The sequence below is a fragment of the Felis catus genome, chromosome C2 (genome assembly GCF_018350175.1).
Source record: "Felis catus isolate Fca126 chromosome C2, F.catus_Fca126_mat1.0, whole genome shotgun sequence".
Taxonomy (NCBI): Eukaryota; Metazoa; Chordata; class Mammalia; order Carnivora; family Felidae; genus Felis; species Felis catus.
This window is the reverse complement of record NC_058376.1, coordinates 124,143,856-124,170,979: the sequence shown is the minus strand read 5'-3', so window position 1 is coordinate 124,170,979 and position 27,124 is coordinate 124,143,856. Positions and strand designations below refer to the sequence as shown.

The following is a 27,124-nucleotide window of genomic DNA, read 5'->3' as shown; positions in this document are numbered from 1 at the left end:
ACTGGGGCAGGTGAATGTGTACTGGAGCATTGCTGAGTCCTCCTGACCTGGGATAAGGATCTTTCAGGGCATCTATAGGATGTGGTTTTGGCCAAAATCAATAAAAAGCACCATTTGTTAAGCCTCTTATACCCTGTGCTAGACATCTATTATCTCTACTCCTCCTAATACCCCTGTCAAATGGGAAATATCATCCATTTCAGAGAGAATGATACAGAAACTTAAATGAGTAAAGGACCTACCGAAGGTCACAGGGTGTCTGATAAGGCAGGGAGTCAATCAGGCCCTCCACCCCTGTTTGGGCCCCCCTTCTTCCTTTTTTCTATGTTAAGTGAGAAAAACAACGCAAATCTAAGGCTCTAGTGAATTCTTTTGCAAGCAAACACTGAATCTATCTGGTGGGGTATACAATGCTTTATTAATTTTGAAATGTTATATTTAAGCCCTTGGAATTATTCTTGTTAATAGACCACATAACAGAAATATAAGATCAGTCAAGGGGCACCTGGATGGCTCAGTCGGTTAAGGGGCCCAGTCTTGATTTCAGCTCAGGTCATGATCTAACAGTTCATGGGATTAAGACCCAGTTGGGCTCTGTGCTGACAGTGTGGATCCTGCTTGGGATTCTCTCTCTCCCGCTCTCTCTCTTCCCAGCCCCTGCTCTCGCAGATGCATGCATTCTCCCTCTTTCTCTCAAAATTAAATAAACATAAAAAAAAATAAGTCTTTTAAAAAAAGAAGATGAGTCATTGTAAAAAGAAAAATATCTACCAAAATATCTCTGGCAGTTAGTTATCAGCAGAGATGATCAGCAGAGATGATCAGCAGAGATGATCTCTGGCAGAGATGATCAGCATTCTCAAATTTCCATGTGTCACAGTCCCTCAAGGCCTAATAGGCATAAAAGCTAATCAATAGAATATACCCATAGATGAAAATAATGATGCTGTTAAAATAGATAAAAGATACAGTTGAGCTCATTAACCTCCTGTTTTATCCATATTTTCCCCAAATTTGTGGAAACGGTGATGTAATTGTAACAAGAAAGAACAGAGGCCAATGAAAATTAGACTTCCATGTGGAGGACATTTAGTTGTTTAATTGCAGGCTCACGTCTTCCCATTTCTTCTGGATAATTAAAGCCACTGGCTGCCTTCCCCTTCCCCCTCTCTAAGCCCCAAATCCTACACCAGGATGTTTGAATTGGCACTAAGAGAAGGAGTAAAGCTCTCGGGTGGGGTAGTTGGGAGATGTGGTCTGAAAACTGCCAACAGCTATCCTTGAATTCACTTGTAGGAACTTGTCGGAGCGAGAGTGGAGTTGACATGCAGAGAGATGTACAGACAAGAAAAAGAGGAGGAAGAGAGAGAGCTAGTTAGATGCATTTGCCCTTGAGGCTCTTTCTGTGGTTGTCTAAGCTAGTTGAGCTGGGTTTCTTTCACCTGCAGCCAGGAGTCTCACCGTTTACTTCATTCATTCCAAACACCTCAACCATCAGCTTTCAAATCTTTTTTTTTTTTTTAACGTTTATTTATTTTTGAGACAGAGAGAGACAGAGCATGAACAGGGGAGGGGCAGAGAGAGAGGGAGACACAGAATCCGAAACAATCTCAAGGCTCTGAGCTGTCAGCACAGAGCCCGACGCGGGGCTTGAACTCACGGATCGCGAGATCATGACCTGAGCCGAAGTCAGACGCTTAACCGACTGAGCCACCCAGGCGCCCCAACCATCAGCTTTCTAGTGGCTATTTGAACGTCATCTCCTCTGATCTAGGGAGAATTCTGTGTGTTGGTGTGTGTGTGTCTTCATCCATTTTCTCCAAAGAAATCTTCCTTTCCAGGCTCTGCTTTTACCAGCGATGTGTTCTCAGGGACCGTAAATAAGTTTTAGTACTCACTTTATTGAAATAAAGTTAGTTCTACTTTTTAAGTCAACCTCATCTGTTTAACAAGAGTCTTTTCTTCTTTTCCCCAATTCACCCCTAATACTGGATGTGGGCAAGTTTTGGAGAATCAACTGTGGAATAGTAAATAAAGCACTAGGACTGGGGACAGTGCTAGTCAGGACACAGGGGCTTGAAAATTGCCCTTTTATTTTATTTTTTATTTTTATTTTTTAAAGGTTAATTGATTTCCTTATTTATTTAGTAATTTTTACACCCAACGTGGGGATTGAACTCATGACACTGAGATCAAGAGTTGCATGCTCTTCCAAATGAGCCAGCCAGGCTTCCCGAAACCTAGATCTTTTAGACTGACTGTGTGAACTTGAGCAAATTTCTTGAAAGGTTTTGAATTTGTCCTCATCTGTTAAATGAAATGAGTGTGTGCAAGCATCTCGTACAGTGTCTGGTGTATATTGCATGCTCAGGAAATGTTTGTTAAGTGAATAATGTATGAAGGAATTGAATCACAGTATCCCTTTTTGAATCTACCATATGGGCCATAAATAAATTTCCTTTGGGCTTTAGAGTTCTACCCAATTTCTTAGCCCACTGAGATCAAAGGTCATACCCCTCCTCTCAGTTTGTTCAAATGTCAAAGCCCTAAAAGGGAGGATTTGATTGGTGGACTCTATGTCACATACACCATGGGGTCAGTGAGAGGAAGTTTCTACCAGAAGGATCTTTTAGACACACTTACAACGTCTTTAGTGAGAAGGACATTCCTGGATTAACTATTAAACATGCTGAGTGACTACCAATAAAGGCTAATTTACCAAAAAAATTATCACAATACACATATGCTTCAAAACCAAATATATTCATGGAGGGGTGCCTGGCTGGTTCAGTCAGTAGAGCATGGCACTCTTGAATGCTGGGCATGCAGCTTACTTACAAAAATAAAAATAAAAAATAGATATATTCATAGAGTCGATTATTTGCATCATTTCTGACTTTTCACTACTCCTTGGGGGAGAATTATCAGAATTGACAACAGAAACTCAACAACTTTGCCATCAACCACAAACATTTATGAAGCTCCTTACTTTGGTAGAAGAGCTGGGAAAATATAGAGGTGGTGGGAATCACGAAGACCTTGGCCATGCCAAAGACCATCTTACTGCAATAGTGTTCATTTACAAATCAGCAGGTATGTTTACTAATGGTACTGCTAAAATCTTTTAGGGTCTAGGGCATTTAGAGTCTATGTGACTCAGGCAGTTAAGCATCTGACTCTTGATCTCAGATTAGATCTTGATCTCAGAGTCCTGAGTTCAAGCCCCATGCTGGGCTCCGTGCTGGGCTCCGTGCTGGTCCTAAAACCTACAAAGAAACAAAAAGTTAAAATCTTTAGGGTCTAGACTGGGTGGGGGGATGGGGGTGGGTGGAGGGGAGGGACCAGAGGACCATTTTACTTTAAGGAACGGGTTTGCATTTAAAAAATTTCCAAGTTTTGGGGCGCCTGGGTGGTGCAGTCGGTTAAGTGTCCGACTTCAGCCAGGTCACGATCTCGCGGTCCGGGAGTTCGAGCCCCGCGTCAGGCTCTGGGCTGATGGCTCAGAGCCTGGAGCCTGCTTCCGATTCTGTGTCTCCCTCTCTCTCTGCCCCTCCCCCGTTCATGCTCTGTCTCTCTCTGTCCCAAAAATAAAATAAAACGTTGAAAAAAAAAATTTCCAAGTTTTATCGAGGTGTAATTGATAGGTAACATTGTATTAGTTTAAAGCGTACAACATAAAAAACAAAGTGTATAACGTAATTATTTGATATGTATCTATTGAGAAATGGTTACTGGAAAGAGATTTTAAAACATTTCATAGTCTTGGTAACTTTCCTTTTCTGTTCTGTAATCAGTTCTCCTGCCTCCTTCCTGACTCTTATAAACTAAATGTTTATTTCCTCTTATTATAAACTTGTCCATAGATTCTTATCCCATACTGTGCAGAATTACAATTAGATTATATTCAGAGGCTAATGCAACTGGTGGTTCCCCTTCCATCCTCCATAATGCCTCCACCTGCTCACCTACGTGCTGGTTCTGCTCCAGGCCGTTCTGCGCAGGCGCTGCTGGGGCCTGAAGGATGCTGCGGGCAGTCTAGCTAAGACCAAGCGAAAGTTGGACCTGCTCCTGCTCGTCATTGTCTAAGTCTAAAGGAGTGTTGTTCAAGAGTCTTTTGTAAACCACAAGTGTGGATTTACCCTTGATGTCTAAGTAAACACTCACCCTTGTGAACTAGGCGAAAGTGTAAGGTTTTCCTACTGCAGAAAGCACGTTGCGCGGAAAGTCCCGCTTTCAACTCATGCTATCCTGCAACTCACATGAAGGGGGCAAAGTTCAGTCTCTGTGGAGTCGGGATTCCCCAGCAGTGCGGAGCCTCACCTTGGCTATACTTCCTTTACTGATTGTGTTCTAGCAGTTCTTTTCAACAACCCAGTCAGCCATACTCAGGGCTCCTTGGCCCCCTAGTTTGATCCCCTGGTCCTCAGGCCCAGCATCTTGGTGTACCTTCAGCTTACCATGAGACCCAAAGTAGTCTGATGCTCATAGTACTGGGTGGTAGTGGCTCCCCCTAAACCGTTCCTGTGCCCTGGGGCTAGGATCTGGAGTTTCTGCTTTAGTGATCAGAGGAGTGTCCTTCCTGAGCTCAGGGCTTTGACTTTCACCCAGAGGGAGAAACTGAATGAAAATAATAACTTTAATGAAAGAAGGAGAATGCCACCGTAGACAACTTGTAGGGAAAAAGTGAAGAAAGAAAAACAGAATTTGAATACTGTTCAGTCTGTATCTAGGTTAAAAAATTAGTTATACAAAGAAAAGGAGCTGAAAAGATTTATATTAAAATGTTGGCAGTTTTGGGTGCCTGACTGGCTCAGTCTGTCGAGCATGTGACTTTTGATCTCCAGGTTGTGAGTTTGAGCCCCTCCTTAGGGTGCACAGATTACTTTTTTTTTTTTTATGAAATTTGTTGACAAATTGGTTTCCATACAACACCCAATGCTCATCCCAAAAGGTGCCCTCCTCAATACTCATCACCCACCCTCTCCTCCCTCCCACCCCCCATCAACCCTCAGTTTGTTCTCAGTTTTTAACAGTCTCTTATGCTTTGGCTCTCTCCCACTCTAACCTCTTTTTTTTTTTTTTTTCCTTCCTCTCCCCCATGGGTTCCTGTTAAGTTTCTCAGGATCCACATAAGAGTGAAACCATATGGTATCTGTCTTTCTCTGTATGGCTTATTTCACTTAGCATCACACTCTCCAGTTCCATCCACGTTGCTACAAAAGGACATATTTCATTCTTTCTCATTGCCACGTAATATTCCATTGTGTATATAAACCACAATTTCTTTATCCATTCATCAGTTGATGGACATTTAGGCTCTTTCCATAATTTGGCTATTGTTGAGAGTGCTGCTATGAACATTGGGGTACAAGTGCCCCTATGCATCAGTACTCCTGTATCCCTTGGATAAATTCCTAGCAGTGCTATTGCTGGGTCATAGGGTAGGTCTATTTTTAATTTTCTGAGGAACCTCCACACTGCTTTCCAGAGCGGCTGCACCAATTTGCCTTCCCACCAACAGTGCAAGAGGGTTCCCGTTTCTCCACATCCTCTCCAGCATCTATAGTCTCCTGATTTGTTCATTTTGGCCACTCTGACTGGCGTGAGGTGATACCTGAGTGTGGTTTTGATTTGTATTTCCTTGATAAGGAGCGACACTGAACATCTTCATGTGCCTGTTGGCCATCCGGATGTCTTCTTTAGAGAAGTGTCTATTCATGTTTTCTGCCCATTTCTTCACTGGGTTATTTGTTTTTCCGGTGTGGAGTTTGGTGAGCTCTTTATAGATTTTGGATACTAGCCCTTTGTCCGATATGTCATTTGCGAATATCTTTTCCCGTTCCGTTGGTTGCCTTTTAGTTTTGTTGGTTGTTTCCTTTGCTGTGCAGAAGCTTTTTATCTTCATAAGGTCCCAGTGATTCACTTTTGCTTTTAATTCCCTTGCCTTTGGGGATGTGTCACGTAAGAGATTGCTACGGCTGAGGTCAGAGAGGTCTTTTCCTGCTTTCTCCTCTAAGGTTTTGATGGTTTCATGTCTCACATTTAGGTCCTTTATCCATTTTGAGTTTATTTTTGTGAATGGTGTGAGAAAGTGGTCTAGTTTCAACCTTCTGCATGTTGCTGTCCAGTTCTCCCAGCACCATTTGTTAAAGAGGCTGTCTTTTTTCCATTGGATGTTCTTTCCTGCTTTGTCAAAGATGAGTTGGCCATATGTTTGTGGGTCTAGTTCTGGGGTTTCTATTCTATTCCATTGGTCTATGTGTCTGTTTTTGTGCCAAGGGTGCACAGATTACTTAAAAAAAATCTTGGGGCGCCTGGGTGGCTCAGTCAGTTAAGTGCCTGACTCTTGATACCTGCTCAGCTCATGATCTCATGGGTTCAAGCCCCACATCCGGCTTTGTGCTGAGAGTGCAAAGCCTACTTCAGATTCTCTCTCTACCTCTCTCTCTGCCCCTCCCCTGCTTGTGCTCTCTCTCCTCCAAAACAAATAAACTGAAAAAAATTTTTTTAAATGCATAAAATATATTTGAAAAAATGTTGACAGATTTTCTCTTAATGGTGGGATTACAGGGACGTCTGGCTGGCCCAGTCCATAGAGCATTGGATTCTTGATCTCGGAGTCTGAGTTTGAGCCCCACATTGCGGGTAGAGTTTACTTTAAAAACTAAAAAAGAAAAAAAATAAAATTTTTTTAGTGTTTATTTTTAATAGACACAGAGATAGAACACGAGTGGGGAAGGGGCAGAGAGAGAGGGAGACACAGAATCCGAAGCAGGCTCCAGGCTATGAGCTGTCAGCACAGAGCCCGACGTGGGATTTGAACCCGCGAACCGTGAGATCATGACCTGAGACAAAGTCAGACACTCAACCAACTGAGGCATCCAGTCACCCTGAGAAAGAAATGTTTTTTAAATGATGGGATTACAGCTGTTTTTTATATTCTTTGGTACTATCTTATCAATCAGTATTAACTTTTCCTTTTTGAATTTGGTTTTTAAATCACAAAAATAATGTAGACTCATTGTAATATTTTCAAATCACACTGAAAAATATGTATAAGAAGTGGAAGTATTACTTTACCCAAGGATCAATTCTGTACCCTCCCAAGTTTATAGCCACTGATGAAGGTTGTTGTATGTGTGCACATGCATGCATATATATGTTTAAGGATATATATGTGTATATATGTATGTATACATATTTAAATATATGATCAGGTTTTTTTCTTCATACTATGTGTTTATTGAAGACTTCAACATCAGCTCTGTCTCATTCTTTTAAATTACTGTTTAGTATTTTACAGCATGACTGTATTGTAATTCAACTAAATGTCCTCATTAATGGATATTTACATTACTTCAAACCTTTTGCAACAACAAACTGTACCGCATTCAAGATATTGCATTTACTTCCCTGTACACATGTGTATTTCTTTAGGATCGATTTAGAGAGGTAAAATTTACGGGCCAAAATGTGCCCCCTTAGGGTGCCTTGGTGGCTCAGCTGGTTGAATGTCCAGCTGTTGATTTTGGCTCAGGTCATGATCCCACAGTGGTGGGACTGAGCTCTGCGTAGGACTCCACGCTGAGTGTGGAACCCGCTTAAGATTCTGTCTCTCTCTCTCTCTCTCCCTCTGTCCCTCTCCCGTACTTACACACAGACACTCTCTCTTTCTCCCTAAAAAAAAAAAAAAAAAGATATGACCACTTAAATTCTGGAAAGAACTTGCTAAGCTGCCTTTACCAATTTCTTTTCTGTTCACCAGTAAAATAGAGCATCCAGTCTTCCATAGCTTGGCCAGTAATGGATATTACTGATGTTTATATTCTTTTTAAAAATATTTACTTATTTATTTATTTATTTATTTATTTATTTATTTATTTATAAGTAAGCTCTACATCCAATGTGGGACTGGAACTCAAGACCCCTAGATCAAGCATTGCATCCTCTACTGACTGAACCGGCCAGGTGCCCCTGACGTTTAAATCCTTTTTTCTTTTTTCAGTTTATTTATTTTGAGAGAGAGAGAGAGAGAGAGCATGGGAGAGCAGGGGAGGGGCAGAGAGAGAGGGACAGAGAGAATCCCAAGCAGGCTCCTCACTGCCAGTGTAGAGCCTGATGTGGGGCTCAAACCCACTAACCATGAGATCAGGACCTGAGCTAAAGAGCCAGACGCTTAACCAACTGAGCCACCTAGCCACCCCTCTTCTTTATTCATTATATATCTTGTGTATTAGTGATTTAGATGCTTATATGCATTTCAAATATATTTTCCTAACTTACCACTTGTCTTACAATCTTCTTTTTTTGTTTTGTGTGAGTGTTTAGTTGACTACAAGGTTTTAAATTTTATGAGCCTGGGTGACTCAGTCAGGTTAGGCATCGGACTCTTGATCTCAGTTCAGGTCTTGATCTCAGAGTGGTGAGTTCAAGCCCCTTGTTGGGCTCTATGCTGGGTGTGGAGCCTACGTAAAAAAAAAAAAAAAAAAGTCAAATTTTTCCTTCATGGTTTCTGGGTTTCATTTTATGCTTGGGAAATGTTTCCATTATAAACTGAGGTTATGGTATTATTTTCATATTTTCCTCTAATAGTTTTATGCGTTTTTTTTTTTTTTTTTTTAATTTCACAATTTTAAATCTGGGAGCCGCTGGGTGGCTCAGTTGGTTAAGCATTCAGACTATTGATTTTAGCTCAAGTCATGGTGTCCCAGTTCAGGAGTTCAAGCCCTGCCTCTGGCTCTGCACTGACAGCACATAGCCTGCTTGGGATTCTCTCTCTGTCTTTCTCTGCCCCTCCTCTGCTTGCTCATTCTCTCTCTCTCTCTCTCTCTCTCTCTCTCTCTCTCACACACACACACACGCACACAAATAAACATTATTTATTTATAAATAATAAATAAATATTTATAAATAATAAATGCCTGAATGGCTGAGTCCATAGAACACGTGACTCTTGATCTCAGTGTTGTAAGCTTGAGCCTCACACTGGGTGTAGAGTTTACTTAAAAAAATAATAAAATAAAATGAAATGTTCTTTGCTGTGCTCATGCATTTTCAATTCAAACAATCTTGAGAGTCAGATAAACTTGAGGATGACTATACGATCACTCCAATAGATGTCAAAAAAGCATTTGATGAAATTGGACATCCGCAATATGGAATATTATGCAGTTGTTAACAAAAGAGAGAGTTATTTGTACCTGAATGGAAAGATCTCCAACACAAGTGAACAAAGCAATAGAACGATGCATGTCTTATGAATCATTAAAAAAAATTTTTTTTTTGGTAACGTTTATTTATTTTTGAGACAGAGAGAGACAGAGCATGAACAGGGGAGGGTCGGAGACAGGGAGACACAGAATCCGAAACAATCTCAAGGCTCTGAGCTGTCAGCACAGAGCCCGACGCGGGGCTTGAACTCACGGACCATGAGATCATGACCTGAGCTGAAGTTGGACACTCAACCGACTGAGCCACCCAGGCGCCCCTCTTATGAATCATTTGAAGTAAAAAAAGAAAAGCTCTATACATATACACGTGTATATGAAAATATATATGCAAATGACTTTAAAAACATAGATCTGGAGAGAGACACACAGGTCATGGTTTTTGTTTCTGGAGAAGGGAATAGGAGTACAAGGGTGTATTGGATACTGTGGGATGTTATCCACGTGCTTTTCTTTAGGACAAGGCACTTCAGACAGTTGCCAGGAATGTTGTCTGCTGACAGTTTATACAGAGAGCTGCTTTCAGTTGCATGTAGCTGCTTTGCCAATTCTAAGCCCCTCCCTGGCGACAGGTGGCATCCAATGACTAGTAAATATGCAGTACAAACACATGCCCCTTTGCCTTAATTTGGGACAGTTCTGAAGGACTGTCCTAGCTTTAGAGGTCCCCAAGGTATTGCCTAATATCTCTCTCAGGGCTTTCAGGAGCCCCTTCTCCAAATTTTCATTGAGTGCTGGGTTGGAATTCTCGATGTAAGCAGAAAATCTGGCAAATATGTCCAGTCCAGCCGTGTTGGATCCAGGGTTCAGAGCTGCCAGCTTGGGGTACCTGGGAGGGCACAGCACCACCTCCAAAAACTCCTCAGTCTTGTTGGTGTCTGTGTGCACTTCGGTGCCATATGGCAGGACTGGGAGCTACCCTCCTGGGACATCTTCTGTATTGTTTCAGTCAGCCTTTTCGTGTCAACAGTGGTGACATTGAAGGGGACTCCCTTGAGCCAGAGTACCATGAACAGTCTCTGGGGAAGGCGCAGTTCCCAGTCTTGGCCCCATCACTGCCAGCCTTCATGAACAATTCGAACTGTGGTTGTTCTTCAGCTGTGGTTGCGACAGGGACCAGGGAGCAGCCAGCGCCGGGGAACTCTAAAATCACCTTTTTGTACCAAAGTTGTCTTCAAGAATTCTTTATTGGGCATCAGCTCCGGACCACCCCACCATCACCCCAAAACTTCATCACTGGTGCCATGTACACCTTTCTTCCCACCCAGTGGTCTCGCTGCCATAGCAAGAGTCATTTCATTTCCACATGTTTCCCTGAGTGGGAATCACAGAGTCATGTTTCTGTCTAGCTTGCCGTGGTGCAAAGAACCACATAAAAATGCAAAGACTTCCCATAAAGGTGGATTTGTCACTGTTCTATAAAGACAATTAAAAAATAAAACAAAACAATGCACAGATAAGCAAGAACAAACATTCAGAGAACTGTGACAGCCATTGTGCCAGCCTTGGAGCCAGAGATGAGTTAGCTGTATTCCCTGAAAAAGAAAATTCCTGGAGGAAGTTTGCCTAACATCACAAATCCTCTGAGCCAAAGTACCAGAAGTAAAACCCAGGGTTCTGAGCTCCAAAAAATAAAATAAAATAAAATTGTCATTTATTCTTTCTTTCTTTCTTTCTTTCTTTCTTTCTTTCTTTCTTTCTTTCTTTCTTCTTTCTTTCTCTCTTTCTCTCTTTCTTCCTTTCTTTCTTTCTTTTTTTTTTTCTTTCTTTCTTTCTTTCTTTCTTTCTTTCTTTCTTTCTTTCTTTCTTTCTCTCTTTCTCTTTCTTTCTTTCTTTCTTTCTTTCTTTCTTTCTTTCTTTCTTTCTTTCTTTCTTTCTTCTTTTGAGGGAGAGAGAGAGAGAGCCCGTGCACAAGAATGGGAGGAGCAGACAGAGAGGGAGAGAGAGAATCTTAAGAAGGCTCCACCCTGGGCATAGAGCCAGACTCAGGGCTCAATCTCACAACTGTGAGATCACGACCTGAGCTGAAATCAAGAGTCAGACGCTTAACTGACTGAGCCACCCAGGTGTCCCAGAAGTCTATTTTCAAATTTCTCTGGGGACTGACCTACAGAAGCTGTGGGGAAACACTATTGCACCTTATTTTCACACATCCATGAAACTCCCCTTTCAGTCTGTATCTCAGGTTGGCCAAAGAACAATCAACTACAGTAGGGTGGTTGGAAACTTCCCTCAAAAATGAGGAACTTCAAAATTGAGGAGTCTATGTTTGTTGTTCCAAGACAATTGTGCTTTATTCTGCCCCAAACAAACATTATGCAACCCTACATGCAGAAAATAACAAGTGTTGATGAGGAAGTGGAGAAACCGGAAGCTTTGTGTATTGTTGGTAGGAATGTAAAATATTACAGGTGCTGTGGAAAACAGTATGGCAGTTACCATATGATCCAGAAATCTGACTTCCATGGATACACCCCAAAGAGATATTTTCACATTCATGTTTATAGCAGCATTATTTCCAAAAAATAAAATGTAGAAGCAACCCAAGTGTCCATTGATGAATGAATGATAAACAAGCTGGCACGTACATACAATGGAATATTATTAACCTTAAAAAGAAATTCTGTTACATGTTACAACATGGATGAACTTTGGGAACATTATACTATCTGAAATAAGATAGTTGCAAAAAGATAAATACTGTATGATCTCCCTTTTTTCTAAAGTTTATTTTATTTTTTTTAGTAATCTCTATACCCAACATGGAGCTCAAACTCAGAACCCTGAGATCAAGAGTCACATGCTCCTTGGAGCGCCTGGGTGGCTTGGTCGGTTGAGCGTCTGACTTCAGCTCAGGTCATGATCTCACTGGCCGTGAGTTCGAGCCCCGCGTCGGGCTCTGTGCTGACAGCTCAGAGCCTGGAGCCTGTTTCAGATTCTGTGTCTCCGTCTCTCTGCCCCTCCCCTGTTCATGCTCTGTCTCTCTCTGTCTCAAAAATAAATAAACGTTTAAAAAAAAAAAAAAAAGAGTCACATGCTCCTCTGAGTGAGCCAGCCAAGTGCCCTGTATAATCCCACTTATATGAGGTATCCAGAATAGTCAAATTTGGGGCATAGGGCTGCTCAGTCAGTGGAGTGTATGACTTTTGACCTTGGAGTTGTAAGTTCGAGCTCCACGTTGGGTGTAGAGATTATATAAAATGACATGACATGAAATGAAATGGGATGAAATGAAATGAAATAAAATCTTTAAAAAATCACAAAGTAGTCAAATTCATAGAAACAGAAAGTTGAATGGTGGTTACCAGGGGGAAGGGAAAATGAGGATTTGCTGTTTCGTGGCTACAGAGTTTCAGTTTTGTAAGATGAAAAAGTTCTGGATTCTGGCTGCACAATAATGTAAATATACTTAATACTCCTGAAATGTACACTTAAAAATGGATAGGATGGAAGATTTTATGTTCTGTGTTTTTTACCGTTAAAAAATATATATAAAACACCGAAATTAATATAACATTGTATCTCAACTATACTTCAATAAAAAATAAGTAAAATATTGAGGTGCCTGCATGGCTCAGTTGGTTAAGCGTCCAACTCTTGATTTCAGCTGAGGTTATGATCTCACAGTTCGTGTGTTCAAGTCCTGCATCGGGCTCCACGCTGACAGTGCAGAGCCTGCTTGGGATTCTGTCTCTCTCCTTCTCTCTCTGCCTCTCTTGCATTCTATTTCTCAAAATAAATAAATAAATTTAAAAAAAGAGTGAAGTATTTAAAACACTAAGTGAACAGGGCAAAAAGCAAATTAGATATAATTAAAGAGGAAGTTAATAAACTAGAAGATAGATCTGTAGGAATTATTCAGAATATAATACAGAGAAACAAAGAAATGTTAGGAAAAATGAATGATGCAATGAGAAGGTCTAACATATAGACAACTGGCTTCTAGAATAAAAGCATGGAGAAAATAGAGAAAAGACACTATTCAAAGATAAAGTGCCTGAGAAATTTCCCAGAACTGATGAAAAATATGAATCCTCTGATTCAGAAATTAGAATGAATCCCAGGAATAAATATAAATAAAAAATTTAAATAAATTCACCTTACACTCTTTTTAGGGAAACTGCAGAAGATCAAAGGTAGGGAGATGATTTAAAAGCATCCAGAGAACAACCAGTGACTGAGTAGGTTAACAGGTAAACAAACAATTTACATCAATATGTGGACTATCCAGAGCTAAAAAGAAATAAGCTATTAACTCATAAAAAGATATGGAGGAAACTTAAATGCATATTACTAAGTGAAAGAAGCCAATCTTCTTTCACCGGGCTCCATCACATGACCCTGGGTTTATGACCTTAGCCAAAATCAAGAGTCAGATGCTCAACTGACTGGGTCGCCTAGGCACCCCACAAATGTAGCACTCTGGTATAGGATGTTGACAGTCTGTGTTTAGGTGTCAAGGGGTCTTTTAGAATTCTCAGACCCAACGTGTAGGGGTTCACCCCACAAAACACCAGGCAATTCTTGGATACCAGCAGGGTGTCCAAAAATTTAACTCAACTCTGACACTACCGACCCAGAGATAGCATCAGGTTCCATAGGTTAAGGGTTTAGTTCTACAAGATTGCCCCCACCTCCCACTTCAGACACCAGTCACAAGCCCCACACTATTACCTGTGTTTCTGACCTACTAGCTACACACTGGAAATTCCAACAACCTCCTCCTTAGGCTGGATTAATTTACTAAAGTGGCTCACAGAACTCAGGGAAACACTTATGTTTTCTATTAAAGGAAATGATACAGAAAAAGATATGATAAAGGATATGAATCAACGGCCAGATGAAGAGATACATACAGCAAGTTCCCCAACAAAGGAGCTTCTGTCCCTGTGGAGCTTGGGGCCTGACCTGGTGGTGTGTGGAAACATACGGTTCCCTAAGTGTGAAAGCTCTCTGGAATAAAAAGACCAAAAAGCTCTCCTCTTGGGTTTTTATGAAGGTTTCATTACATAATCATGATTGTCTAAGTCATTGGTCATTGGCTGAATCAACCGCTAACTCCTCTCACCTCTGTGAAAGGGGTGGGACTGAAAGTTACAACCGTTTAATCACCTGGTGCGTCCATCTGGCAATCAGATCCCACCCTTGGGTGGGGTCCAAAAGTCACCTTCAATAATAAGACAGTCATTTCACTTTTATGTCTCTGAAGCGTTTTCAGAAACTATGGAGGAAGAATACATATATCTGGGAAATATATATTATGAAGACCAAATATATCTGAGAACTATATGGCCAAATACATATTTCTTATAAATCATTATATCATACGAGGTAAATAGGAGCTTTCTGTATTTTCCACTCAATTTTGCTGTGAATCTAAAACTACTCTTAAAAAAAGTCTATTAAAAAAAAAAACCCAAATGGAAAAAAAAAACCCCACCCAAACATCTAGAGAGAGAAAACAAAACAAAACAAAACAAAAAAACAAATAATCAACAAAAGAACAATAATTACACTGACAGCAAACATTTCAAAATAAAGCAACAAATTTATTTATTTATTTATTTATTTATTTATTTATTTATTTATTTATTTATGAGAGTGCATGCACAAGCAGGGGAAAGGCAGAGAGAGAGGGGGACAGAGGATCTGAAGTAGGCTCTGCACTGACAGCAGAGAGCCCGATGTGGGGCTCGAACTCATGAACTGTGAGATCATGACCTGAGCAGAGGTTGGACGGTTATCCGACTGAGCTACCCAGGCACCCCCTTTGAATTTTCTTTAGTAATCTCTATACCCAGCATGTGGCTTGAACTCATGACCCTGAGGTTAAGAGTCGCATTCTTTTCTGGGGCGTCTGGATGGCTCAGTTGGTTAAGCGTGAGACTTTGGCTCAGGTCATGGTCTCACGGTTCGTGGGTTTGAGCCCTGCATCAGACTCTGTGCTGACAGCTGGGAGCCTGGAGCCTGTTTCAGATTCTGTGTCCCTCTCTCTCTGCTCCTCTCCCACTCATGCTCTGTCTTTCTCTCTCTCAAAAATAAATAAATATTTAAAAAAAAAAAAAAAAGCTTGCTTTTCCGACAGCCATCCAGGCACCGTACAACAAATTAAAAAAAACCCCAAAAACACATAACAAGAAATTTAAGGTTGGTTATTGCTATATAAGGTCTTGCTCTTTTCCCTACTCCCTTTCCCCTACCCTCTGTTTGTTTTCATTAATATGCATGGAAGCTTTTATTTTGTAAATAGGAAAAGGGATAGGCCCAGGTAAAGGGATGAAAAAAGTTTACTGAGAGAGGAAAGGGTGTTTGGTTTTTAATAGTCATATTGCCCTTGTGAGGGAAGGGATCTGGAAAGACCATTGGTGTATTTCCATTTTAGCAGGGGTAAGACTATTCCTACATTAGTCTCTATGGGTTAGGAGACTGCTGTAGACAGATTTAGTAATGGTGTCCATGTGTATAGGAGCTTAGAAGCTCTAAAGTCTATTTAAATACATTATCTCACTGAGTCTCTGGGAGAGGTGACTCTCCAACTCTGTCAGGCAATGTTAGTCACAGCATTTCTAGATATCTTGCTTAATCTTATACTTCCTGATGTTTACTGGTTGAGATTCTGTAGGCTCCTCTAATTCCAATACTTCTTTTTACTTATGAACAGAGAAAGGCAGTCTAAGGTTTTGAAAATTTTTACTTATATAGCCTGGACCTTTCTCAGGAACTTTGGACTGCTATCTGAATATTACCACTGGAATGTCTAAATAAGCATCTCAAACTTAACATGTCCCCATTGATTTATTTCTTTCAATTTACTTGTCTTGCAGTCTTTCCTATGGCAGAAAATGGCAATACAGAGGCATAGCCTCTTAAAGATGTGTAGGCCAAAAACTTGGAGGCATCCTTCTCTTCTTTTTTTAAAAAAATGATTATTTAGTGGGGGGGGGGGGGAGGGGCAGAGAGAGAGAATCCCAAGCACTGACAGTGCAGAGCCCAACACGGGGCTCCATCTCACAAACTGTGAGATCATGACCTGAGCCGAAATCAAGAGTCAGACACTTGACCGACTGAACCACCCAGGTGCCCCTCTCTTCTTCTTTTAAAAAAATTTTTTTTTATTTCAGTAAATTCTATGGCCAATGTGGGGCTCAAACTCATGACCCTGAGCTCAAGAGTCGTATGCTTCACAGACTGAGCCAGCCTGGCACCCCATGCATCCTTCCCTTCTTCCTTCACACCTCATGTCCAGTCCATTAGGGAATCCTGTTTGTTCCACCATTCAAAATATATCTACCATCCAACCACTTTTCATTACCTCCATACTGGTCCAAGTTTCCATTATCTTTCACTTGGATCACTGTCAAGCCTTTTTAATAATCCTATGTGGTAGGAGCTCAATAAAGACTTATTTTTTTAATGTTTATTTATTATTTTGAGAGACAGAGTGTGGGCAGGAGAGGGGCAAAGAGAGAGGGAGACACAGAATCCAAAGCAGGCTCCAGGCTCTGAGCTGTCAGCACTGAGCCTGATGTGGGGCTCGAACTCACAAACTGAGAGACCACAAAGCCGGTCACTTAACTGACTGAACCACCCAGGCATCCCTAGACTTATTGAATGAATAAATGAAGCAATGTCCAGGTATGTGTTATCATTGGCTCTTGAGACCCCTTGCCATATTTTGGAGAGAGAGTGAAGAAGTAATATTTGGGCAGCAGGTACTGTGAGCCCTCGGAGGAGACAGTTGGGAAAAAATTGAAACAAACATGAGAAATACAGACAAGTGGAGTTAGTGGAATTGGGACTCTGAGTGGGAATCGGCAAAGGGACTCAGGTCACTGAGTGACCCGTCCCTGCTGTTGTGATTGCCCATTCTTTGCCTGTATAGAGACTGGCTGAACACCCTGCTTCCCTCTGCTGACCGGTCCAACATGGGATCCTGTGATGTGATCTCCAAGAAGCCCAAGATGGATGAATGATCTTTGCTGAAGACCAGGTGAAGAGAGTAACCTTCCTTCTCAGCTCTGGGAGTGGTGCATCCTGTGGAAGGAGAGAGTTGAACGGAATGGGCAAGCTCCTCCCACTGTGGCTGGAGAAGAAAGGGGAGGAAGTAAGGAAAAAGGCAAGGAAGGAAAGGTGAGGAAGACATATAGTTGTGGCCTGGCCTAGGATCCCTTCTTCTCCTCTGGGGCCACCCCAGACCCCTCCTTCTCCCTCTCCCCATAGGAGATCCAGCAGCTGCTTCTAGCAGCTTAGGTCTTTTGCTGCTTTGAGAGTCCTTCCAGAAGCTCGTTGTTCTTTGCCCTCTTTTTTTAGTCATTCTTTCGGTGAACACCTAAAGCCCAGTTCCCTCCTCTTGGACACTCAGGAGCTCTTCTCCAGACTGGCTAATGGAGTATGGTTTGGGAAAGTGCCTGGCTGGGTCCCCTCCATGTTGAGTTCAATTTCCTCCTTTGGGTGTGTTTCAGCTTCCAACTGGGATGTTTGCCACAGCAATTGTAACAACCACACTCTGCATGGAGGTTCTTAAAGCTATATAGGCAAACGAAAACCAGAAAGGAATTCTTAAGAAAAGCCAAGTACTTATCAGAATTTCCACTCCCATCAGACCCAGAAGCTCTGTACTAGCCTGCCCATAACTGCTTAGTGAGAATTATTTAACCAGCTTGAATTCTTTCTCTAACCACATCGAAATCCAACATCCTGAGGGAACGGGAAGTCTCCCCCCACCACTACCCTCTCTGCTCTTCCCCAAGCCTTGCCCATCCAGCCAGTACCATTGTTATTCACCCGGCTGCTTGAGAGAAAAACCTAGAAGTTTGTGTTTATTTTTTTATTTTTTTTTAAATTAAAAAAAAAAATTTTTTTTAACATTTATTTTTGAGACAGAGAGAGAAAGAGCATGAACAGGGGAGGGTCAGAGAGAGGGAGACACAGAATCTGAAACAGGCTCCAGGCTCCGAGCTGTCAGCACAGAGCCCGACGCGGGGCTCGAACTCATGGACCGCGAGATCATGACCTGAGCCCAAGTCGGCCGCTTAACCGACTGAGCCACCCAGGCGCCCCAGTTTGTGTTTATTTTTCCTTCTCCCTCACTTCTTATCATTTCCATCAGTAGGGCCTGCTGCCTCTATGGACATCGTGGACAAGTGCAGTGGTCTGCTAACTGGTCTCCCTGCTTCCACGCTTGTCTGCCTACAGACCGCCCTCCTCACAGTGGCCAGAGCCGTCTTTTCAAGGACGAGACAAATCCCCTCTCACTTCGCTCCAAAGACTCCCACTGCACTTTTGATTCCTTTCTAACTTCTTCCCATGGTGAGCGAGGCTCTGTGCAATGTGGACTCAGCCGTTCTCTCCAGTCGCACGTGTGCTGCTCTCTCCCTCAGCCCCACGGCTGTGTCTGTTCCTTCAGCATGCTAAGCTTGTTCCTGTCTCAGCACCACAGGATTTGTTGTTGGCAATGCTTAAAATGCTCCGTGAGGATTTCCTCATGGCTGGCTCCTTAATATTTAGGCCTCAGTCCAGTACTATTGCTCTATAATGAAACCTTCCAAAACTCAGTGGCTTCAAAACAGAAGTCATTTATTTTGCTTATATATCTGTAATTTGGGCTTGGCTTGATGGGAAAGATGCATTTTTGTTCCAAGCAGCATCAGCTGGGGCAAATCACCAGAGAACTGGGGATCTGCTTCTAAGATGGCTTACCCACATGGCGGGCAGTGTGGAAGCCTGGGGGGCCTCGGTTGTTCATGTGGCTTGGTTTCTAGAGAAGTGTCCCAAAAGATTTAGATGGAAGCTGTGTTGTCTTTCACTTTTTTTTTTCTAAGTTTATTTATTTATTTTGAGAGAGGGAGAGAGACGGAGCTCGAGCGTGCACGAGTGGGGGAGGGGCAGAGAGAGGGGGAGGGAGAGAGAATCCCAAGCAGGCTCCACACTGTCAGTGCAGAGCCTGACTTGGGGCTCGATTTCACAAACCCTCAGATCATGACCTGAGCAAAATCAAGAGTTGGACGCTTAACCAACTGAGCCACCCAGGCGCCCCAGCTGTACTGTCTTTTATGACAGAAGTCACATAGCATCACTTCTGCTGTACTTTATTAGTTGAGCAAGTCAAAAGACCTGTCCAACTTCAAGTGGAGGGAACATGGAAGAGGGAGTGGAAGAGGGAGTGCCAGGGTTTACACAGAATGGAAATAGTGTTCTTCTGGATGATTCTGGGTATCGCTATCTGCCACAGCTACATCCTCAGGGTGGCTTTCACTGACCACCCTGAGTAATTTAGCTCTTCTTCCCCACCCCTAGAGAGTCATTCTTTGTCACTTCAGCCTCTGCTTCCTTCTTACCTACCACCTACCATCATCTTAAATTATTTTGTCTTTTTATTTATGTGCTCACTTTCAGCCTTACACAAGAATATAAATCCTTTGAGAGCAAGAGCCTTGCATGAAGGGAGGCCAGATGGGAGGCTGATGCACTGAGCCCTGGCAGTTGTGGTCAGAGAGGTGATGGCTGTTTAGAGATATGTAAGGTTGGAGATGTTGGTCTTTGGAGACTGACTGACTATGGGGGATGAGGAGAGAAAGGAGGACACTGGGTTACCGGTCCGTGTCAGATGGAGAAAGGGCTCAGCACTGAGGGAGTGCACAGCTCAGAATTCCCTGGCAGAGGCCATGCTGAGACCTGAACTTCTGGAAGGGTAAAAGGGTGTTATATGTGTGGGGAGGCTGGCTAGATGCACCCTGAACCCATTTCCTCTTTTCTCCAAGCTTCCAGCCACTTTCCCAACCCTCCTGCAGTTAGGTGGGGGTCAAGTGGAATTATGGTCAAAGAAATGCCAGTGGAAGCTGATGGGTACCACTTTCTCAGGTGACCTATTAAAAGCCACCACGCAAGATTCTGCACGTCCCCTTTCTCTTCCTTATAGGAGGTGTGTCAGTGATGGCAGCATCACAGATGGGGTAGGCCTGGTCTCCTGAACGACTTTGTGGAGGAGAGAACCACTCCCTCACAGCCTTTTTTATTTTATGATGCAACATTTTTGAAGAGACAAGGGCAGTTCTACAGTGTCCCCACATTCCGGATTTATCTCGATGTTTCTTCGTGTTGTTATTTAACTTCTTCCTCTATTCTTTGTATTTCCTGCCAAGCGAAAGTCAGCTCTACAGCTTGATTAGATTCAGGTTAACTTTTCTGGTAAGAAATATTTCAAAGATAATGTACTTTAACATTGCCTCCTATCAGGAGGGACATCAGTGTTAGGTTGTTATACCTCTGGCGATGTTATGTTTGAAGACTGAGTTTAGATGGTGGTTGCTAGATTTCTCCATTGTAAAGACACTTCCCCTTTTTGCATTTAGTATGTAAACTATGAGGTAACGCTTGATCACCATTCTAACATCCTGTTACTGAACAACATTTCATTTAATCTTTTTTAGCATCTGTTGTGGTTTCTTCCCTCAGGTGTTTATATTTACTATTTTTCTAGCATTTTTCAGCAATTTACTATGTGCTGGGCATTCTTTTATAGTTCTATCTGTATTTTCTTTATCTCTTTCTCACTCTCTCTTTTTCCTCCTTCCTTCCTTCCTTTCTTTTTTCCTTCCTTCCTCTCCTTCCTTCCTTCCTTTTTTTCCTTCCTTTCTTTTCTCCTTCCTTCATTCCTTCCTTTTTTTTCCCTTCCTGCCTGCCTTCCTTCCTTCCTTCCTTCCTTTCTTTTCTCCTTCCTGCATTCCTTCCCATCTTCCTTCCTCTCCTTCCTTCCTTTCTTTTTTCCTTCCTTCCTTCCTCTCCTTCCTTCCTTCCTTCCTTCCTTCCTTCCTTCCTTCCTTCCTTCCTTCCCATCTTCCTTCCTTTCCTTCCTTCCTTCCTTCCTTCCTTCCTTCCTTCCTTCCTTCCTTCCTTCCTTCTTATCTCTACACCCAATGTGGGACTTGAACTCACCACTCTGAGATTAAGAGTTGCATGCCCTGCCAACTGAGCCAGCAAGGTGCCCCTATATTTTCTTTTCTAATTTCACAATAGAGATAATGAGAAAAATTTATTTTATAAGTGAGGAAACTAAAATGGAGAAGGTGCGTTAGCTTTCCACTGCTACTATAATAAAACACCACAAGCTATGTGACTTAAAACAATAGAAATTTATCTTAGAATACTTGAGGTCAGAGGTTTGAAACAGGTCTCACTGGACTGAAATTAAGGTGTAAGTGAGGCTGCTTTCCTCTGGAAGTCTTTAAGGAAAAATCTGTTTCCTTGCAGCTTTTATTTTTCTATTTTATTATTATTTTTTAAAGTTAATTTATCAGAGAGAGAGAGAGAGAGAGAGAGTAAAGTGCAAGTGAGGGAGGGGCAGAGAGAGAGGGAGAGAGAGAGAATCCCAAGCAGGCTCTGTGCACTGTCAGCACAAAGCCGGATACAGGGCTTGAACTCTTGAACCATGAGATCATGATCTGAGCCAAAGTAGGACACTTAACAGACTGAGCCACCCAGGTGCCCTTTCCTTGCAGTTTTTAGAGGCTGCCTGCATCCCTTGGCTCATGGTTCCCTTCCAACTTTTTTTTGCTTTGGTCTTTTATTTATTTATTATTATTATTATTATTATTTTAAGTTTATCCATTTTGAGATGAGGGGAGGGTAGACAAAGAATTCCAAGCAGGCTGTGCATTGTCAGTGTAAAGCCCGATACAGGGCTTGAACTCAAGAGCCGGAGGTTCAATGGACTGAGCCACCCAGGCACCCTCTCCCTTCCGACTTTAAAGCCAGCATTGGTGGACTGAGTTCTCATACATTATCACTTCGATCTTGCTTCTATTGTCACATCTCTTTTTCTCTGGGGACTTCATCCACTTTTAAGGACCTTTGTGATCCCATTGGGCCTACCCCAGGAAACCCAGGACAATCTCCTTATCTTAAGGTCAGTTCTTTAGTCCCTTTAATTCCATCTGCAACTTTAATTCTCCTTTGCTATGTAACCTAACATATTCCCAGGTTCTGGGGATTAGGACATGGACATCTTTAGAGACAACATTATTGTGCTGACCACAGAAGCTAAGTAACTTGCCTTGATCATACAGCAAGATAGCGGCAGAGCTGGGATTTGGGCTCTGGCAGCCTGGTTCCAGAGCCCACATTTTGAATCCCTATGCTATGCTTTCTCTAAAAATGTACTAAGTTGTGGGGTTGGGATAGTTTATTATGACTTGCATAAAACATCCCTTCAGACTTCCTCTTCTTCTGATTTCATAAAGTATCATGAAATTCTCTATTACAGTTTGGCTTCCCACGCTATGCTAGAGTGTCTAGATCCAGAGTCTGGAACTTAGACTCAAATTTCAGCTAGACCACTTACTTGCTATATGATCTGGGCAGATTATTAAATTTCTCCATGCTTTAGTTTCCATAATGTAATGTGTAGTGAAAAAATAGTATTTCCCCTGTAAGGATGATTTTTTTTTTTAACTAAAATGATTATATACAACTGCTCTGTGTTAGTCAGGATTTCATTCTTTCTGTATATTTCTAAGGGATCACCTGGCCAGATTGGCTTTCTGGATCTCATTTTTCATCCACAATCACCAAGTAAAGGAGTCACTTGGAACAATCTTGCTACAAAGAACACAAAACTTCAGTGGAAAACAATTGACCTATTATAGTGACCACTAGAGCTGGTATAAGGATCCATTGATAAATTTTTGTAGAGCAAATACCACAATAAACTTGATCCCCTTTCAAAAAATGCTGTTAACTTTTACATTTTTTTTTTTTTTTAGAATATTGACATTTTGGCAGTATTTGTGTTTTATTGTCTTTTCAGAAACTTTAAATGGATTTTGATTTTTACATAATGTCCTTTTTCTGATTCAGGATCCCATTCAAGATACCATATTGCTGTGCGTTATCTCCTTGGGCTCTTCTTGGCTATGAGAGTTTCTCAGACTTTCCTTGGTTTTGATGGTCTTGACAATTTTGAGGAGCACTAGTCCCTTTTGTACCATGCTCTTCTATTGGAATTTCTCCAATGTTTCTCTCATGGTTAGCTTGACATTATAGGTTTCAGGGAAGACAACCACAGAGAAAAAGACCCATGTTCATTATATCATATCAAGGTACACACCATCAGTATGAGTTATCATTGTTGATACTGACCTTAATCCCCTGGCTGAGGTGGTCAGGTTTCTCCACGGTCAAAGTACTCTTTTTCCCTCTTTCCATACTGTTCTCATTAGAAAGAAGTCACTATGTCCAACATACACATAGAGGAGGAGTAGGGAGTTATGTTCAGGCTCCTTCAGGGGGTGTATTAATTTCTAGGGTTGAGTAACAAACTAACACAAACTACGTGGCTTAAAATGACAGAAATTTATTCTCTCACAGTTCTGGGGGCTGGAAGTCTGAAATCAAGGTGTCAGCAAGGCCATGTTCTCTCTGAAGTTTCTAAATGTTTATTTATTTATTTTTGAGAGAGAGAGAGAGAGCACACGTGCCTGGGTGAGTGGGGGAGGGGCAGAGAGAGAGGGAGACACAGAATCTGAAGCAGGCTCCAGGCTCTGAGCTGTCAGTACAGAGCCCAACATGGGGCTCAAACCCACCAACTGTGAGATCATGACCTGATCTGAAGTCGGATGCCCAACCAACTGAGCTACCTAGGTGCCCCATCTCTCTGAAGTTTCTAGAGAAGTTCATCTGTGCCCCCTCCTAGCTTCTGGTGCTGCTGGCAAACCTTGGGGTTCCTTGGCTTGTTATGTAACACTCCAGTGTGCCTGCTTCCACTGGCACCAGGTGTTCTTCCCTGTTGTCTTTGTCTGTGTCCCTCTGTTATAAGAATACCAATTATATTGGATGGGGGCCCACCCTAGTGATCTCATCTTAACTTGATCCCATCTGCGAAGACTTTCCAAGTAAAGTCACAGTCGCAAGTACTGTGATTTAGGACTTTAACATAAATTATTGGAATTCTTCTGCATAGGAGATTTATCACTTCTCCCCTATTCATTTATTTATTTAATCATTTGTTTACATCAGTATGAGTTAACACTTTGCTATATTTATTTATTAACTCCAGAAGTCATTTTGGGATTTTCTACATAGATAATCATGTCGCCTGTAACTCCTTCCCAATCTGCATATCTTTTTTTTTTTTTTTTTTTCCTTTTTCTTTTAAGTAAGCTCTAAGCCCATTATGGGACATGAACTCACAGCCCTGGGATCAGGAGTGGCATGCCCTACTACTGACTAAGCCACCAGGTGCCCCCTGTCTGCATATCTTTTATTTCCTTTTCTTGTCTTATTGTAGTAACTAGGACTCCTAGCACAAGGTTGATTAAGAGGGGTGAGAGAACCGGGCACCTGGGTAGCTCAGTCAGTTAAGGGACTGACTCTTGATTTGGGCTCAGGTTGTGATCTCATGGTTCGTGAGTTTGAGCCCCACATCCGCCTCTGCGTTGACAGTGGGGAGCCTGCTTGAGTTTCTCTTTCTCCCTCTCTCTCTGCCCCTCCCCCACTCATGCTGTCTCTCTCAAAAGTAAATAAATAAACATTTGGAAAAAAAAAAAGAGGGGTGAGAGAACGACCATACGCCTCACCCTACCCAGCGACAACAGGTCAGCAGAGTGTATTCGAGTATAGAAGGGCAGGCTCCTGGAGAGGGAGTCTGTGGGACCAGGGAGAATGGATTTACATATGAAGAATATCAGAACACTGCAAAATGGCCCCTGTGCCACACCAAACACTGGCCTCAAGTGGCAGCGATCTGTGGTCCTGGGTTAGGAGGTCTGGCCAATCAGTTGACTCGGGCCTAGATCTTCACTAGAGTGAGATACCAAACTTTCCCCAAAGCACAGTGCCAGCCAAACACCCATGTGTCTGCATTCCTGAATGGCAGATCCTGAGTGATGATGCGGGCGGGTTCCACAGGGATGAAGGCAACCTGCTGTCAAAGGTGACAATCCCAGTGAGGGTTTTCTGCCTTCCGGGTGTGGACACCCTGGTGGTCACTGATGCAGCTCCAAGTTTGAGGTTGGAGACATCATGCTGATCTGTCATCACATCAACCTACCTGGTTTCTGTGGTTCGAGCCCTCTCAGAAGGCCCAATGATGACAGGTTTGGAACTTGTTTCCCTGTCATGTCTGAGGCCTATGACCAGGATGTGAGGCAGAAGGCTCACAGTGCCTGGAAACAAATGGGGGGGGGGGGGGGCAGAGAAAGCTTCAGCAAGGCACGTATGTGATGGTGGCGGGCCCCACCTATGAGACTGTGGCCTCACCTGCTGCAGAAGCTGGGTGGGGGCAGATGCTGTCGGCATGAGCACAGTACCAGAAGTTCTAGTTGCAAAGCGCCATGGACTTTGAGCCTTTGGCTTCTCCCTCAACACTAAGGAAGTCATCCTGGATTATGAAAGCCAGGAGACAATCACGAGGAAAGTACTAGAGGCCGGGAAACAAGCTGTGCAGAAATTGGAACAGCTTGTCTCTATTCTTATGGCTGGTACTCCACTGCCTGGCAATGCCAGTTAACCAGGCCTGGAGTGGCCTCTCCCTAATGGGATCCAAGTAGGTACCTCCTACTTTGGCCCCTTGCTGGGGTCACACGCCTCAGCCACTAAGTACGAGGAGAAAGGAGAGCAAGATTCCTTCCTTCACTTTCCCCTTTCCTCCCACCAGACCCTTCTATGCTGGCTCCTCTTTGCTCAGTTGTCACAAAGCTGTTTTCACCCCCTGTTCTTCCCCGAGAGCTAGAGCCCAAGCCCGACCACACACAGCTGTGTGTATGCCCTGGGTGTGGTTTGGGCTGTCAAACTTGACACGGTAGCTGCTGCTGTCTTTTTGAGATAATGTTTTCACATTCTCGGAGACTCAGTTCTGCCTCCTCCCAAGCACTAGAGACCACATAAGGGCCAGTCCAGTCCAGTCCAGTCCAATACCTCTTGGACTTTAATACTTTAATACTATCATAAATAAATAAATAAATTTATATATATTTCTCCTACTACTTTATATATATATATATATATATATATATATATATATATATGGCTTATTTATTTATTTATATAAATTATATATATTTATCCTACTACTTTATATACATATATAACATATATATATATATATATATATATATATGACTTATTTATTTATTTTTGAGAGAGAGTGAGAGAGGGAGTCAGTGAGAAAGGTGGACAGGATCCGAAGCAGACTTTGCGCTGACAGCAGAGAGCCCTATGTGGGGCTTGAACTCATGAACCGTGATTTCATGACCTGAACTGGAGTTGGACGCTTAACTGACTGAGCCACCCAGGCAGATGAAATGGGAAAAAAAAAAAAAAAAAAGAATGGTGACAGAAGGCATCCTTGACTTGTTCCCAATTTTAGGGGAAAAGCATCCAGTTTCTCACTGTTAGGTACGATATTAGTTCTAAGGATTTTTGCCCATTTGGACAATCTCTGTTTTTTTGTTTTTTAAGTTTTTATTTTAATTTCAGTATAGTTAACGTACAGTGTAATATTAGTTTCAAGTGTACAATATAGTGATTCAACAATTCCATAGGTCACCCAGTGCTCATCACAGCAAGGGCACTCCTTAATTCCCATCACCTACTTCACCCATCCCCCCACCACCACCTCCCTGCTGGTAACCATCAGGGGTATGGTAACTGGTAACTGTTCTCTACAGTTAAGCATCTGTTTCTTCTCTCTCTCTCTCTCTCTCTCTCTCTCTCTCTCTCTCCCTCTCTTTTTTTCCTATTGCTAGTTTGTTTTGTTTCTTAAAATCCACAAATAAATGAAATCATATGGTATTTCTCTTTCTCTGACTTATTTGCTTAGCATTTTACTCTCTAGTTCCATCTGTGTTGTTGCAAATGTCAAGATGTCATTCTTTTTATGGCCGAATAATATTCCATTGTAT

At 42.3% G+C, this 27,124-nt stretch overlaps 2 pseudogenes; one reads left to right on the top strand and one right to left on the bottom strand.

Moving 5' to 3' along the window:
- Positions 1–9,569: 9,569 nt before the first annotated feature.
- LOC101100587 lies at positions 9,570–16,467 on the bottom strand (annotated as a pseudogene).
- Positions 16,468–17,286: 819 nt separating this feature from the next.
- LOC101100328 lies at positions 17,287–25,736 on the top strand (annotated as a pseudogene).
- The last annotated feature ends 1,388 nt before the right edge of the window (positions 25,737–27,124 follow it).